General features: G+C 54.2%; 1 protein-coding gene across 2 annotated transcripts in view; it reads right to left on the reverse strand.

The window, feature by feature from the left end:
- Positions 1 to 13,320, reverse strand: part of PLXNA2 (plexin A2) — a 181,514-nt gene extending 168,194 nt beyond the window's left edge. The window contains exons 1-2 of one of the 2 annotated variants that reach the window (XM_075115349.1): positions 12,311 to 13,320; positions 10,868 to 10,982 (exon numbers count right to left, since the gene is read on the reverse strand). The gene's annotated coding sequence lies outside the window, so the exon portion shown is untranslated. Of the gene's footprint in view, positions 1 to 4,534; positions 4,722 to 10,867; positions 10,983 to 12,310 lie in introns of those variants that run through there. The other variant, XM_075115348.1, reaches the window with a different exon arrangement.
- Between the last annotated feature and the right edge of the window lie 385 nt (positions 13,321 to 13,705).

The following is a 13,705-nucleotide window of genomic DNA, read 5'->3' on the forward strand; positions in this document are numbered from 1 at the left end:
CCCCCTCCGAGGGATGAGGGCTCCAACACCAGCCAGAGGCTCCATCTCAGCACGCAGCTTTGCCAGTCGCTGGTTTTGTGTTCATTTTTCAGTTGGGCTCCGCCAGCCTGATCCGGAGGATCCCCTCTAGCGGGATGAGGAGGAATTTCAAGCCCACATCCCACTCCCATCTCCTCCCAAGCTCTCTCTGCACCAGCCGCCTGCTGGCCCTGCTGCCCAGGGTGGGCAGCGGGCTGCAGCGGGGAGCCGGCTCACGAATTACTTGCCCCATTTTGCCAGAGCCATTTGGGGTGAAATCAAAGCCAGGCTGGAAAGGCAGATGCCAGGGAGGCAGCGCAGACGGGAAAGACAGGAGGAGGGAGGAAGAAGACAGCAGACAATCCCTTTCATGGCAGCAAAGGGGGGGATGACTTCCATCAGCAAAACAACTACCTTTGACGCTTATGTGCCACCTGGACCATATGCTTCACCAGCAAGCCTGGGTGCTTGTTGCAGAAAGCGGGCTGGAGGCATTGCAACCACAGCCAGGTTGGTGCAACGGCATGCAGGGGGCCAGCCGGAGGCACCCACTGCTCACTGGGCACACTCGCAGCCTGCCTCCCTCGCTGGCAGTAAACCACACAGTAAATCCATATATTTTAACTGCAGAGAGAGAATCTGAACGCAAGCCCCAGGCGGCCGCCTCTACTGCCCAAGGACAGCACGCTGCCCTCAATTCTGCTTTTGTTCCCACTTTGCTTTTCATCCCGGAGGCTCCCTCTGCACCACTTCTGCAGACAAAGACCTCGTGGCCTCCTCGGACCAAAACGCCTTCAAGTCTCACGGAGCCGAGCCGTGCCCTCGCCCTGTCCCGGGAGGGAAGGTGGGCACCCAGTTAGCAGAGCTAAGGAGGTCGCACACGGGATGCTCCTGGTGATAACAACACATGGGATCCAGCCAGCGGCATTTGCGGCTCAGCCCCAGGAAGAACTTGGTAGCACCTTTTCCCCCTTGGCTCCCCCTTGCCCTCCCCTTTGCTGTTGTGGCGGTGGCCTCCTAGCCAAGCTGGTTAAGAGATTAACACTCTAAAAACCACATTTACTCTAATTAGCCATGAAATCTTTGTAACTAAGTGAAAAAATGTTTCCCTTGAGGGATTTTTGTCCATTCATCACTGTTTGAATTGCCGGGGGTGGGGGGTGGGGGGGGAGAAAAGATGGGGGAAGAGATAAAAACCCCTCAGATCTAATGAATTAATAGCAGAATGCCCTGGGGGAGCAGCGGGCTCCTGCGAAACACGGGCACCTCAAAGGGGGCTTTTCACAGGCTTGCGGAGGGGACGCTTCTGAATTATTTCGAGTTAACAGACTGTAACACAATGCTCCGCTCCCTGTACGAACTGGGCAGCTTGGCCAGCACACTGCGCTCCTCCTGCGCCTTCCGCAGGGACGGACAGACGGACGCTGCCTGGCTGTGCGCACGGGCAGCTGGGTGCCCCCACCCCACAGAGAGCTGGGGGGAAGGTCAGGGCTCTGCTGGCAGCACAGCCAGCACCCCCGGTTACTCTTTTACTGGGGAAAACATTTCAGAAAGAGTTGGGGGGGGGGGGGGGGGGGAGGCAGAGAACCTTGCCACAACTTAGGCCCATAAATATTTCATATCGCTGGAATAAGAACGATTATATTCCTGCCAGCACTTTTCTTGTGTATTTTAAATGTGTCACCGCCTTCTACTTTCTCCCCCGTTTGTGTTTCTCGTAACAGGCCCATGAAATAAAGATTAGCTGAATAATCAAGAGTGTTTAGAAATGTGAAGGGGCCTGTCTCAGGAGCACTGCATGCTCAGGTTCATCTTTTTTCCTCTTTTTAAGGATGCCAAACACAGATGGGGGAGCGCAATTTTCACATGCTGTAAGAGACGGGCTGGAGCGGGAGCGAGCGCGGCGCCCGAGCGTGCGGGGACGAGGTGGGCAGAGAGCACACGCTTCCCCGTCAAAAGTGACAGCCCCAACGCCATGCGGAAGAGGGGGGCACTCTCCCCCATTACATATTTATTGTTCAAACTGCAGAGGGGCCAATTAAAACAGCTTGATCACTGCCACGTTCAGACAGACACGTACAGGCTCAGAGAAGCGGGGTGAGAGAGGCAGGTGTACGTTTTCCTGCCGCGATACCGTGCCGTCCGCTCCTCTGAGAGCCACTGAAACAACCTCAGCTGAACAAAGGTACTTCTGAGCCTCAGCCCAGCTCCCACAGGAAAGCATCGCTTTGGCACCTAGCAGCAAGCACAGCTTTCCACCTTAAGCCTTCCTGCCACATGCCCCATGCAATTGCTCTGTATTGGCTTTTGCTTTCTTTCCTAGCTCAGCTCTTCACACAAGCTGCCTACGGCATGAGACAGTCTGCACCTACACCTGCCCTAGCTTCTGGGCAATTATTCCAAGACACGCTCCAGACTCCCACATTTAGCTGCGACAGGAGCTCCCAAAGTAAGTTCTGGAAAGCCTTGTAGTGGCAGTTAAATTGGAGATCTCGGGAAGATACTGCAAATCACAGGTTTCGCAGAGACACCGCGGGGTCTGCGCAGCAAACCGCTCCAAATGTCATTTCCATTTAGCTGCTTTGCAAACCAATTTGTCACATACTAATGCAATTTGCTGAAGAGAGTTAAAAGAGCACAGGGCAGTCGCCTCTTCTCCAGGCTCCCGCAGCCAGCCTGGATCTGCGTTTCCCCTTTTGCATCCAGCTGAAGTTCCCTTCTGCTGAGAGGCAGGGGAAGCTCAGAGTTAACACGAAGAGCAAGAGCAAGCGTGGTAAGAGCACGGGGAAAAGCTGTTTCTATCATATCGGTGGATTGAGTGCGGATCTCATGCAGCATCTGTTACCTGTTTCCACCGCACAAACTTGTTATAAGCCGGGGGGAAACTCCACAATTAATTACATCAAACAACACTACAAAGACAATGAAGAGTAAATTGGGTTACTTTATCTTCTTGCAACAAGCACTGTGGAGATTACTAGAAGAGTTGGGAAAGATGACTGGTTCGCTAGATAAGCCATTTCACGACAGCAGCTGTACGTTCACGTTACTCATTGCTTGCACCAAGTTTCTTGAATCAGAGCTATTTTATCTGTTTCCCCTGCACCGCCCAAAATATCACGTTTAAGCTTTGAGGGTTCTCAACTTGACAACAAAAGGCAAAAGGGCAGCAATAAAGACACAAAAATGTTGCATTTTAAGGGATCTAACACCTCTGTGTTAAAGGAAAAAAGCTAAACATCTGTTCTGAAGGTGGCACAGATTTCTTCCGAGGCATCTGTCTTTCAGCCATAAAGTAGGTCATTCGATTTAACTTTTAGACACCGTATCAATGAATCCACCCAGAGAAGGAGAGACAAGACCATCTCCCCGAGTCAGATGAGAACTATTCAACACATTCAAGCCACCAGTGAAGCATCAAGTGCTCAGCAGATACCAGGGGAGCCCTGTCAGCAGTGGGTTTTTACACCGTGGTACTCTGCTAACTTCGCATTCTCTCACCTCCAGCCAGTACCTTGAACCGTAGGTCACAGATGTACAGGGTTTTTTCCCTCCACCACTTACTATTCACCTCACTTAACATTAACCTATTGACTTTCTGATACCCCTTAGAACACAGATTAATTGAACATCATTCACTTCACCTCCAGGAACGCAAAAGTATCGGCCGTGGCTCAAATGGAGACAAAGCCCGAACGCCCGACCGTGCCGGGTTAGAGGCGGGTCACGACCCCAGGGGACAGGGTGGCACCTCGGGGCTCGCACAGGGTGGCCTCCGCTGCCATCGACACGCACCGCGCAGCGAGCTGCGGGTTTGGGGAAGGCTCGGGGCCATCCAGCGGCGCTGGGCTGGCCCCGAAGGGAGCACAAGTGCATTTGCCGTCCCTCCCCTCATCGCCTTTCACGAAGGGTCTTGCGAGGATTTAGGAAAGTTTTAATAGGGATTTTTTTTTTTTTTTTTCAAGATTCAGAGGTGGTTTTAAAAAAAAGCCCCTCGTTGCCAACAATAACTTTTTATGGAAATTAGTTTATTCTGGTGCACCGACTGCTCCAGACCGTGACTGAGCGGTAACAAATGACAACGGAATTAACGAGAAAATCCACCGAAGTACAGCGTGTACGCGCACGTAACGCGGGGCGGGGGGAGGCAGGGGACCGGGAATGGGGGGGTTCGGAGGGGTGACCCCAAGGGACACACACACCCCCCCCCCACCGGGCGCCGCCGCCGGGCACCGCCGCGGGTTCCCCGGGCACGGTGGGTACCGGGGCCACCCCGCACCGCCCCGCAGCCCTCGGTGCCACCGCGGTGGGCGGCCGGGGGGAAGGGGCCGCAGGCAGTATGGGGGGGGGACGGACAGACGACACGACAAGCCCAAACCTCCTCCGCGCAGCCCCCCGGCCGCCCACCGCCAGGACCCCGGCGGCGGGGATGCCCGGGGGAGCCCCAACCCCGGGGGACCCCCAGCCCCGAGGATGCCCCGGGGGTAGAAGCCCCTCGCCAGCCTCGGCCACTCACCAGACCCCGCAGCTCCGGTGCCGCCCGCCTTCCCGGGGGTGCCGGCTCCCCGGCTCACGGCGGGGTGATCCACCGGGCCCCCGACACCATGGAAATCCAGGGCCGGGCGCCCGCTGCTCCTTCCCTCAGCCTGGCTCGGCTGGGCTCGGCTCAGCTCCGCCGCCCGCTCATGCCTCCGCAGCCCCTGCCCGAGTACGGCGGCGAGCGCCGGCTCCCCTCCGCCCGCCCCCGCGCCGCCCCGGCATCCGCCCGCCGCCGAGCCCGGGCGCGCTCCCGCCTCCCCGCCGAGCCCCGGGCACGCTCCCGCCTCCCCGCCGAGCCCCGGGCCCGGGCGCGCTCCCGCCCGCTCCCCGCGCTTAACCCTTCCCCAGCCTCGGCGCCCGCAGCGGGGCTCGCCCCGCCCGCAGCAAGCGCCGTGCGGAGAAGGGAGGCGCGGCCCCGCCATGTCCCCCCCTCCACGCCCCCAGCCCCACAGTGTCCCCCCCACCCCCCAGCCCCGCCGTGTCCCCCCCTCCTCGCCCCCAGCCCCACAGTGTCCGGCCCCGGCCCCGCCACGTCCCCCCCTCCTCACCCCCAGCCCCACCGTGTCCCACCCACCCCTGCGCCCCCAGCCCCACCGTCCGTCCGTGTCGTGTGTCCCCCCCCCCTCCCCCAGCCCCACCTTTGTTCCCCTCAGCCCCCCCGGGGGGAGCGAGACGCTCGGGGAAACCGCGCTGAAACAAAGCCCGACAGTAAAACTGGGTGCACTGGGAGTTGCCCCACCTCACCTCCGAAGACCGCGCCCCACCCCCACCAGCACACCTGGGCTGAGGTCAGACTGTGATGGAGGTAAAGCCCCTCACCTGTGCCCCCAGCGGCCCCTCATTCCCTGGGTTACACCTCCCACCTGCCCTGGGAAGGAGGCTGCTGGTTTCTGCTCCCAGCTCTGACCCCCTGTACCCCCCCGGCACACAGTTTTGGGGTGCATAGTGCTGCCTAAGCTCTCTGATCCTCATGTGGCAAATGGAGCTGACACCTCAGTCCTCCAAGGCCGTGTCACCTCCAGCAGCGCAAAAGCTGGGTGTGTGGCATAGAGCCCCCAAAGCCACCAACCTTCACACCTCCCAGCCTGCCAAAACCACAGGGGCCACGGCCAGCTGGGACAGGGAGCCCTGCAACCACCCACTGCCAGCAACCAGGGGATCCCTCCTTGGGATCAACTGGGATCACCACAGAGCCACCACCTGGCCTCTCCTGTTGGCCCAGCACAAGTGCTTGAAAAATACCTGGGAGCTGTTGGGCACCCGGAGCGAGGAGCACCTTCATCCGTCCCTGAGCCACGCTGGCTACCTGCGTGGGCTTACAAGGGCGTGGGAACGCCTGCCGACGGGGAGGCAAAGCCAGCCCCAGGGCTGCGGCAGGACGGCGCGGCCACGCTGCTCCGAAAGCCCGGAGGCACCATGGTCCAGCTGAGCAAGGCGGCACGGGAGAATTTTGAGGAGTGCAACTGGTGGAGGGAATCAATAACGTGATGGATTGCTGTTTTCCATTTCTTGTCATCAAGAGTTTTTTAACAATTTATGTATTACACGTTGGAATATTCGCAAGAGAAAATTACAGCCATCAACCTGGGCCTCTTCCACAGCAAACCTAAGTGACTAAACCAACCCACTCTCCTTTTGGAAAGCAGCTCAGGGGCCATTCCTCTCCAGCCCCTCTCACCTCCGCTGCCGTTAGCGTGGCGACAGGAGCGGCCTCGCTGCGTCTTCCCCGGTTCATCTCATGGAGGGACATGACGTGCAGTGCCTGGTGCATGTAGCAGGATCCTGCAAGGGCAGTTTTGGGGGCAAAACACCCAACCACCACTAGTTTTGCTGTTTGCCCCAGGTAGGGGTTTCAGGAGCCTCTTGCAGGGGGTCTGGCAAGGAATGCTTTTCCATCCCACTGCGCAGCTCCTGATCCTCTGCTTTCCCTCTCCTGGGAGGGCTGTAACCCAGCGCCTGCACTGCTGCCTCTCCAGGGAGAAAATGACAGGTTAGCTTGCCCATGTTCCTCCCCATCCTCGTCACATTCACCATCCTTCACAAAAGGATTCCCCTTCCGATAGTGCCTGTATAACCATCAGTGGAGCAGGGGCGCACACCCCTGCACACCACAGCCCAGCGCCCAGCCCCACGCCCACGCAAAGGGTCCCCTTGACTTCACTGGAAGCTCTAGAGCGGGGGATTTTGACATCCTGGAAAGACACATAGGTTGCAGCTGTTTAGCTCGAGAGAGGAAACAGAAGACACTCAGTGGATGGCAGCATTGGTTCCTCAGCAAGATTTACTCTTTCACTATTCTGTCCCTAATATATTTACTGCGTCGTGCATTCACAGCAAACGGTACTAAATCCTATTACAAATACCATCCTTGGCTAAATGCGCATCCCACTAATGCAATTTCTCCTTTTGCAGAAAGCCATACAAGGCAGGACAGAGTGTTTCAACAACCATTTCTCTCCCCTTTGCAGGACTGTCTGCATCCTGTCTTCTGTTTATTATTTATTGATGGTCAATTATGTTCCTGTATGGAGAGTCTGTCTCAAGCTAATTACAGGATTGCTGGGCTGGGGAGCAGCCTGTGCACAGGGCATGTGAGCAAAGGGCTGCACCAGCATGTGTGGAGCGAAACAAAACAGGTGGAGATTCACCTGGGCTTGCTCAGGTGATGGATGCGCTGCTGGGTTAATGAGTTGCCTGTGTAATAGGCTGGAAGAGTGGGCCAGCAAGAACCTCATGAAGTTCAAAAAGAAGTGTAAGGTCTTGCACCAGGGGAAACATAATGCGGGAGCGCAGCACAGCCTGGGACCCACCTGGCTGGAGAGCAGCTCTGTGGGAAGGGACCTGGGGGTCCTGGTCGGGGGAAGCTCAACGTGAGCGAACAGTGGCTGCTGCGGCCAAGAAGGCCAACAGGCTGCTGGGTTGCATCAAAAAGGGCATCGCCAGCAGAGAGAAAGAAGTCATCATCCCACTCTACTCAGCGCTTGTCAGGCCACCCCTGGAGCGCTGCGTGCAGTTCTGGTCCCCGCTGTACAAAAAGGATGTGGCCAGGCTGGAAGGGGCCCAGAGAAGGGCCACCAGGATGATCCAAGGACTGGGAAGCTGCCGTACGAGGCTAGGCTGGGAGAGCTGGGTTTGTTCAGCCTTGAGAAAAGGAGGCTCAGAGGGGATCTCATCACCATGTACCAGGACTTAAGGGGCAGCTACAAAGAAGATGGAGGTTCCCTTTTTACACGGGGTCCCATGGAGAGGACAAGGGGGGCTGGACACAAGTTGCTCTTGGGGAGATTCCCATTAGACACGAGAGGGAAGTGTTTCACAGCGAGGACAGTCACCACTGGAATAATCTCCCCAGGGAAGGGGTTGACTCAGCCACGTTGGACACCTTTAAAAGTCGTCTGGACAGGGTGCTGGGCCATCTTGTCTGGACTCTGCTCTTCCCAGAAAGGTTGGACTAGATGGTCCCTGAGGTCCCTTCCAAGCTGGGATTCTGGGATTCTGTGTGATTCTGTGATTAGCAAGCTCTTTGCTGAAACAACTGGTGGAGAAATCCTTCTGTGGTTATTTGTGTTCACCTTTTCCTGAAAAGGGTGATAGGCCTAAGTCTTGGAATCAAAGTCTGGAGCCAAAACAGAAGGAAGGACCCGCCTCTACTTCAGTCAAATACATATGGTGACAAATGGATAGAGGCACGTACACGTACGTGTGCAGCCTGCGGCCGCAAAGCTCCGCACAGCCTCTGCACATGCAGATTTACCCACGCCCACAGCATCACCACACAGAGACACCAACTAAACAGCCAGGAGCGCAAACATTAGTCCACGCCTGACACTCTCCATCGCTGTATGTATGTGAGCACCCGGCGCTGGGGGACAGAAAGGGCTCTCGGACCGCGCTGGGACACGGCAGCGTGGGATCCACCTGGGTGCCGGGGGCTGCATCCTCGGCAGCAGGGTCACCGGCACAGGCACCCACGGCTTTGCCGAAAACAACGTGGGTGATGCCGGTGTGGGCGCAGAGCCCCTCAGCCCGTCTCCCAGAGGGCTCTGAGCTGGGGCATGAAGCAAAGCAGGAGCTCAACAACCACTGGCCAGGCTGGAAAGGTCAGCTGGAAAGCCATCTTTAAGCTCCTGGCACACAACTTCTCGTCCACGTTCCCTCTGACATAGGAGCTTTTCTGCAGGGCAGGATCCCGACCGCAGATGACAAAGCAGTCTTTAAGCAGCTGGTGAAGCAAGGCATCAGCGAAAGATCGGTCTCTGTTTCTAGCCTGTGTATTCACAATTTCTCTCTGTCCTCATCTTTGATAAACTCCCTTGCTTCGGAGCACAGGGGTCATGAATCTGTCTGAGCCGTGTGAAGCAGCGAGCCTTTCAATCCTTCCAGCAGCCGGCTCTTCAGATTTGCTAAAAGTCCTGGATAATGTGGCTTTACACATTGCCTCTGGCACTTCTCTTGGTGCCTGCAGTTGCAGCAGGACCCGCTGTCAGTATTTGCTCTGCATTTTCCATTCCCAGGGTAGTAAAACAGATTCTGCTCTTCCCTAATTTCTAAAGCAGGAAAATACCCTTTTTTTAACCTCTTCCCTGTGTCCATTTAGGACAAGCCACTGAGCTCAGGAAAGCGCAGCCCAGGCCTGTGGTCCCCAGCCAGGACTGACTTGGAGCAGCTGCCGAAGCTGTGCGAGGGGAAGAGCACCACCTATAGGCACCATCTATAGGCACGGGATGCCCGGCTGCTCGCCGGCAGAGCATCAGTCGATAGCACAGATGCCAGCAGCTGACAGCTTCTAGTTACTCGCATCATATCTATCCATGCAATATTCAGCAGAGCTAATAATTATTCAGCACTAATCACTACAATAGAAGAATCATAGGCAGTTATTTAGAAATGATTGTTTCCACTCCGTTATTACCTATGACAGAGAAAGGAAATATCAAATAGTCAAACCCACATGTATATGGGAAGCTGAGTGAAAGATCAATGGGAATTTAACTGGCACTTTATGCTATTCTTCCTCTTTAGAAGAACCTTGTCAAGTAATTTTTTTTCTCTCTCTACTGTTCATAATACCTTCTTGGAAAAGGAAAAGCATTTTTCTTTCCCTAACACACCTCATCCTTTCCCCCCCTCAGGTTTTCTCATCAATGTGAGCTTCGGTTCCTGCCTCCGTATCCCCTGGTTTGAACCGAGCCAAAATTAACTCAGAAAGGTTTTTTTCTCTTTCTAAAATAAACTCTGTTTTCATTAAGTGCAAGGGCAGGAGAACAGAAAGTCTCCAAATCCTGAGTTACAGAGTGTCTTGTTACTGTCAAAAACACAATTGCCGACAAGTCTGTGCTGAGGTTGTGTCAGAAATTCAAGGTGCAGACAATATGCCATTTTTAATCGTCTTCCTACAGCTAAGAATTGCCTCAGCTGATAAAAGGGGGATCTTACAGGGAAGAGCACAAAAGTAACCCTGCAAAGACACTAGTCATATTTAGTGATTTAAAAAAAACACAACATGGAAACATTGGTCATATCGGCCCGGAAGGTACCTGGATCGCCTTTGCCCGGCTCTTCCTTTGGCTCTGCAGCATGGCCGCTGCAGGGCTACACACCACACAGCTCCCACCTCTTGCTTTGAATAAATATTCTGCTGCATCCTTGTGTTGCACACGCCTGGGGCCGCACAACTCCCTCCGAAGGCGCTGCCAGGAGCAGGGAGAGGTTTTCCATCTCAGTCATACGCTAAGCAAAACGGTCCAAAAAAAGGTCATCCAAAGAGGCTGTCAGCTTTGTGACACTCTGGGCTGACTCTGGAAGAACTGTTTGCAAAATCATTGACACAGTGATTTGTGAGCCCATCGCCACCACGCAGGGCTGGACAGAGGCATCAGGACAGACGCCGGCACTGGTGGGTGCTCAGGGACAGGGAGCGGGGTCCTTCCCTGGAGATGGGCCATGGGGCTGGGCATCCACCCATCGCTTTTGGAACCGTTACCCATCCCAGCTGCTGGCCCGCGATCCAGCTGTGCTGCCTTGGCCCCCAGAGCAGCCCCTCCAGATGCTGAAGCGACGCTCGAGGCCAGGAGCTGCTTTGCTGGAGCCTCGTGGGGCTGTGCGGGGCCGGGCTGCACCTCCACCCCCAGACCCTGACGGTGGGGTGAGCGATTACAGCCCATTGAGTCAATTATCGACCCTCTAACGAAGGAGTCTTGCACAGCCTTTGACATGAAACAGAAGACCAGCGCTACTCTGGCCTGTCACGTCGAGAATTTACAGCTTAACGATTTCCTAAGGGCCAAATCCTGTTCTGACATGAGCGCACCTGCTTCGCCATCGACCAGAGGCACGTTCTCCAGCGAGGAAGGGATGCGTCCCTGCTCATGGGGTTACTTCTGAGCCGCACACCAGCACCAGCCGCGCCTGGTCGTCTTCATTGGCTGAAGCAGAATCATCAAGAGAGACTGTGGGTTTTCCCGTCATTGGTTTGTCTACATTATTAATTATTTACTAATAATGCAATTACAAACAAGCCCACTGTGCTTGAGGCAGCCTTTGAAGATATCCAGCCTGTGTTTGTTCTAGTAACCAGGGAAAAAGTCTTTATTGCTCTGAACCCCAGACACTCCCAGCCCGAGGCACATTATCCACCATTATTCCAAGATGCTGGTGACCAGCATGATCCTGTTTCCTCCCACCTCCATCCCAGGCTGTTGTTGGTGAGCCCTCTGGGCAGCTTTCGACGTTCCTAGCACCCACGGCTAGGAGAAGAGTTGCAGAAATCCTCAAAAATTGCAGCAGGACCCACTGCGACACAAATACCCAGTGTTTAAGAGGTGGGTATCCAAGGAGGGGGCGCTTTTAACCGCGAGCTGTAACCGCGGTTTTCCAAAATCTCTGCTCTAAATACCTGCATCCGAGTTTCCTCAGGACCTGCTGAAGTTTGTTTGCAGGGTTCCCATTTCCCCAATACGCTGAAGGGCTGTCTTGGGGGAGAAGTAACTATACAACTCAGCTACTCACACTTCAAAGCCTGAAAGGTGGTCGCTGTGATTAACAAGCTCTTTTAGCAATAAATCTCCCCAGCACGCTCATTGCAGCATGTTCATTGGAAATCTTTAGTTCCTTCATCATAAAGAAATGAGTATTTCAGGCTCCCTGTCCTAATGAACATAAAATACCGAGCATATTGTCAAACACGCTGTGGCTCTGCCTTTTATTCTACAATAATCCTTTTAATTTTTCTGTAGGCAGTGTGTATTACTGACAATGTAAAACCAAATTAAATGCAAAACTAAATTATTTTAAACCTTAATTTCATCTCTTTTCCCCTCTTGTCTGAGGAGATTGAGATTTTTTTCCCCTGCATAATGGGGGGGCGGGGGGGTGGAGCTGGAAATCCTTTGATTTACGGGCTTGTGACTGTTAATCTGCTGCTGTGAATTCTGCAAAGCATTTTGTAAATGACTGAGGAATGCGGAGCCTGAATTCTGCTTATCATTTCATACTCTTTCCAGTATTTCTTAGGAGTTTTTTCAGGAAAGGGAGGGGAGGGAGATGTTCATACTCAAATGCAAACTCAGAAGTTTATAGCAACTCCTTTTCAGGGAGTTCAGCCAAAGTCGGAGCAAGGCAGAGCAGGTACACGTTCATTTTAAACATTCTTATTATCAATCTTGATACAATCATGAAGAAAATAGGCTGCCAAAGTGGGGGGGAAAAAAGGAAGAAAAAAGGATACTTCAAGAGCACCAACCTTTTAATTTACCTCTTAATTTAGCGGGACACCTTTCCATCTAATCTGCTTCTCCAGAACCTCCTTCTAGCGCTCTCGGTGCACATGTGCGCACGAGCGATGGGCAGGGTCGTGGGAGGGAACCGCGGTTTCGTACCTCCAGGGAGACGTTCTTCTGGAGACCAGGCTGCCCAGGCGCCGAGCGTGAACCGGGGCTCCCCTCTCCTGCCTTCCCCCATCGCACCTCCTCTGCAGAGAAGTCTGCCCTGAGTCAGAAGAGATGTAGCACACGGAGTGCTTTAGTTCATGTGCGTAAGCAATTATTGCAGAAAGGTCTTCAGCTTAATTGATGTGTTGGATCATGTACGATAAGTGTATCCAGAGAGTTTTCACATCACAGGCAGATGTATAGAGAGGGACCTCCTATGATTCCTTTCTTTGCCTCAATACCCAGCAAGGGGCCCAGGAATATTGGGGGATTAACGTCACAACAGAGGGAAAAAGTCTGCCATTCAATCTATTTAAACATTTTATTTCACCAGCGCACCAATTAAACATTCCCTGTCTGAAGAGACCACGGATTAAAGCAATAGCAACGCTGAAAAAAATAATAATCTCTTTGGAGAGCTGTCTATGGACGGATCTTTTCTCTCCAAATGATCAAGGAAAATATACGAAACTGAAAAAAAAAAAGACCTCTTAGAAGTAAACTTTGGGGCTATGTGAATAATTTCTCCCTTCCTTGTCTGCGCTCCCTTTCATGAGCTGCTTTTACTTTCACTGGCACCTTCTCCCTTGCAGCCCATTTGCATTGCCTTAATGAAAGGCAGCTGGCAGCGCGGCAGCTCGCCGACGGCCGCCTACGGCCCTCGGTGGGGTCTGGATGAAACGCTTCGGGTGCTGAGCCCGAGCGCTCAGGTCTGGGACGAGAAGACGACACCACGCTCCGCTCCAGTGCGGACAGTCCCAGCTCATGCTGGGATCAAACCTGTGACCACAAACCAAGCCGTTCCACTTCAGCTCACACCAAGACCGGGAGAAAACGTCGGGTTTCCTCCAGCGAGAGCCCCGAGAGCTCTCCCAGGCGGTCTCTGCCGAGCTGGTGGTGTCTTAGCAAGCTGGTCTGGTTTTAAGCAGTTTCCTTCTCACTAAAAAAAGACTAAAACCACCATTTTTTCCCCCGAAAGGCCACTCAGGGCAGTGGCAACGGCACCTCCCTGGTGTCAGCCTGGTGGGCAGCGGTATCCTTGCTGATCGGGACCCGCGACGAAGTCCTGGGGAATAAAAAGGAATTAATAAAACGCCCGTCCAAACCCCGCGTTACTCTTACGCCGTGACTGACACCAGAAACAATAGCATGCGGTTTGCAAGCTGTGCACCTGCTGGTCAGCTGCTTAAGCAAAGCAACTCATGATTTCAAATTGATAG

This window comes from Phalacrocorax aristotelis, chromosome 21, assembly GCF_949628215.1.
Source record: "Phalacrocorax aristotelis chromosome 21, bGulAri2.1, whole genome shotgun sequence".
Taxonomy (NCBI): domain Eukaryota; kingdom Metazoa; phylum Chordata; class Aves; order Suliformes; family Phalacrocoracidae; genus Phalacrocorax; species Phalacrocorax aristotelis.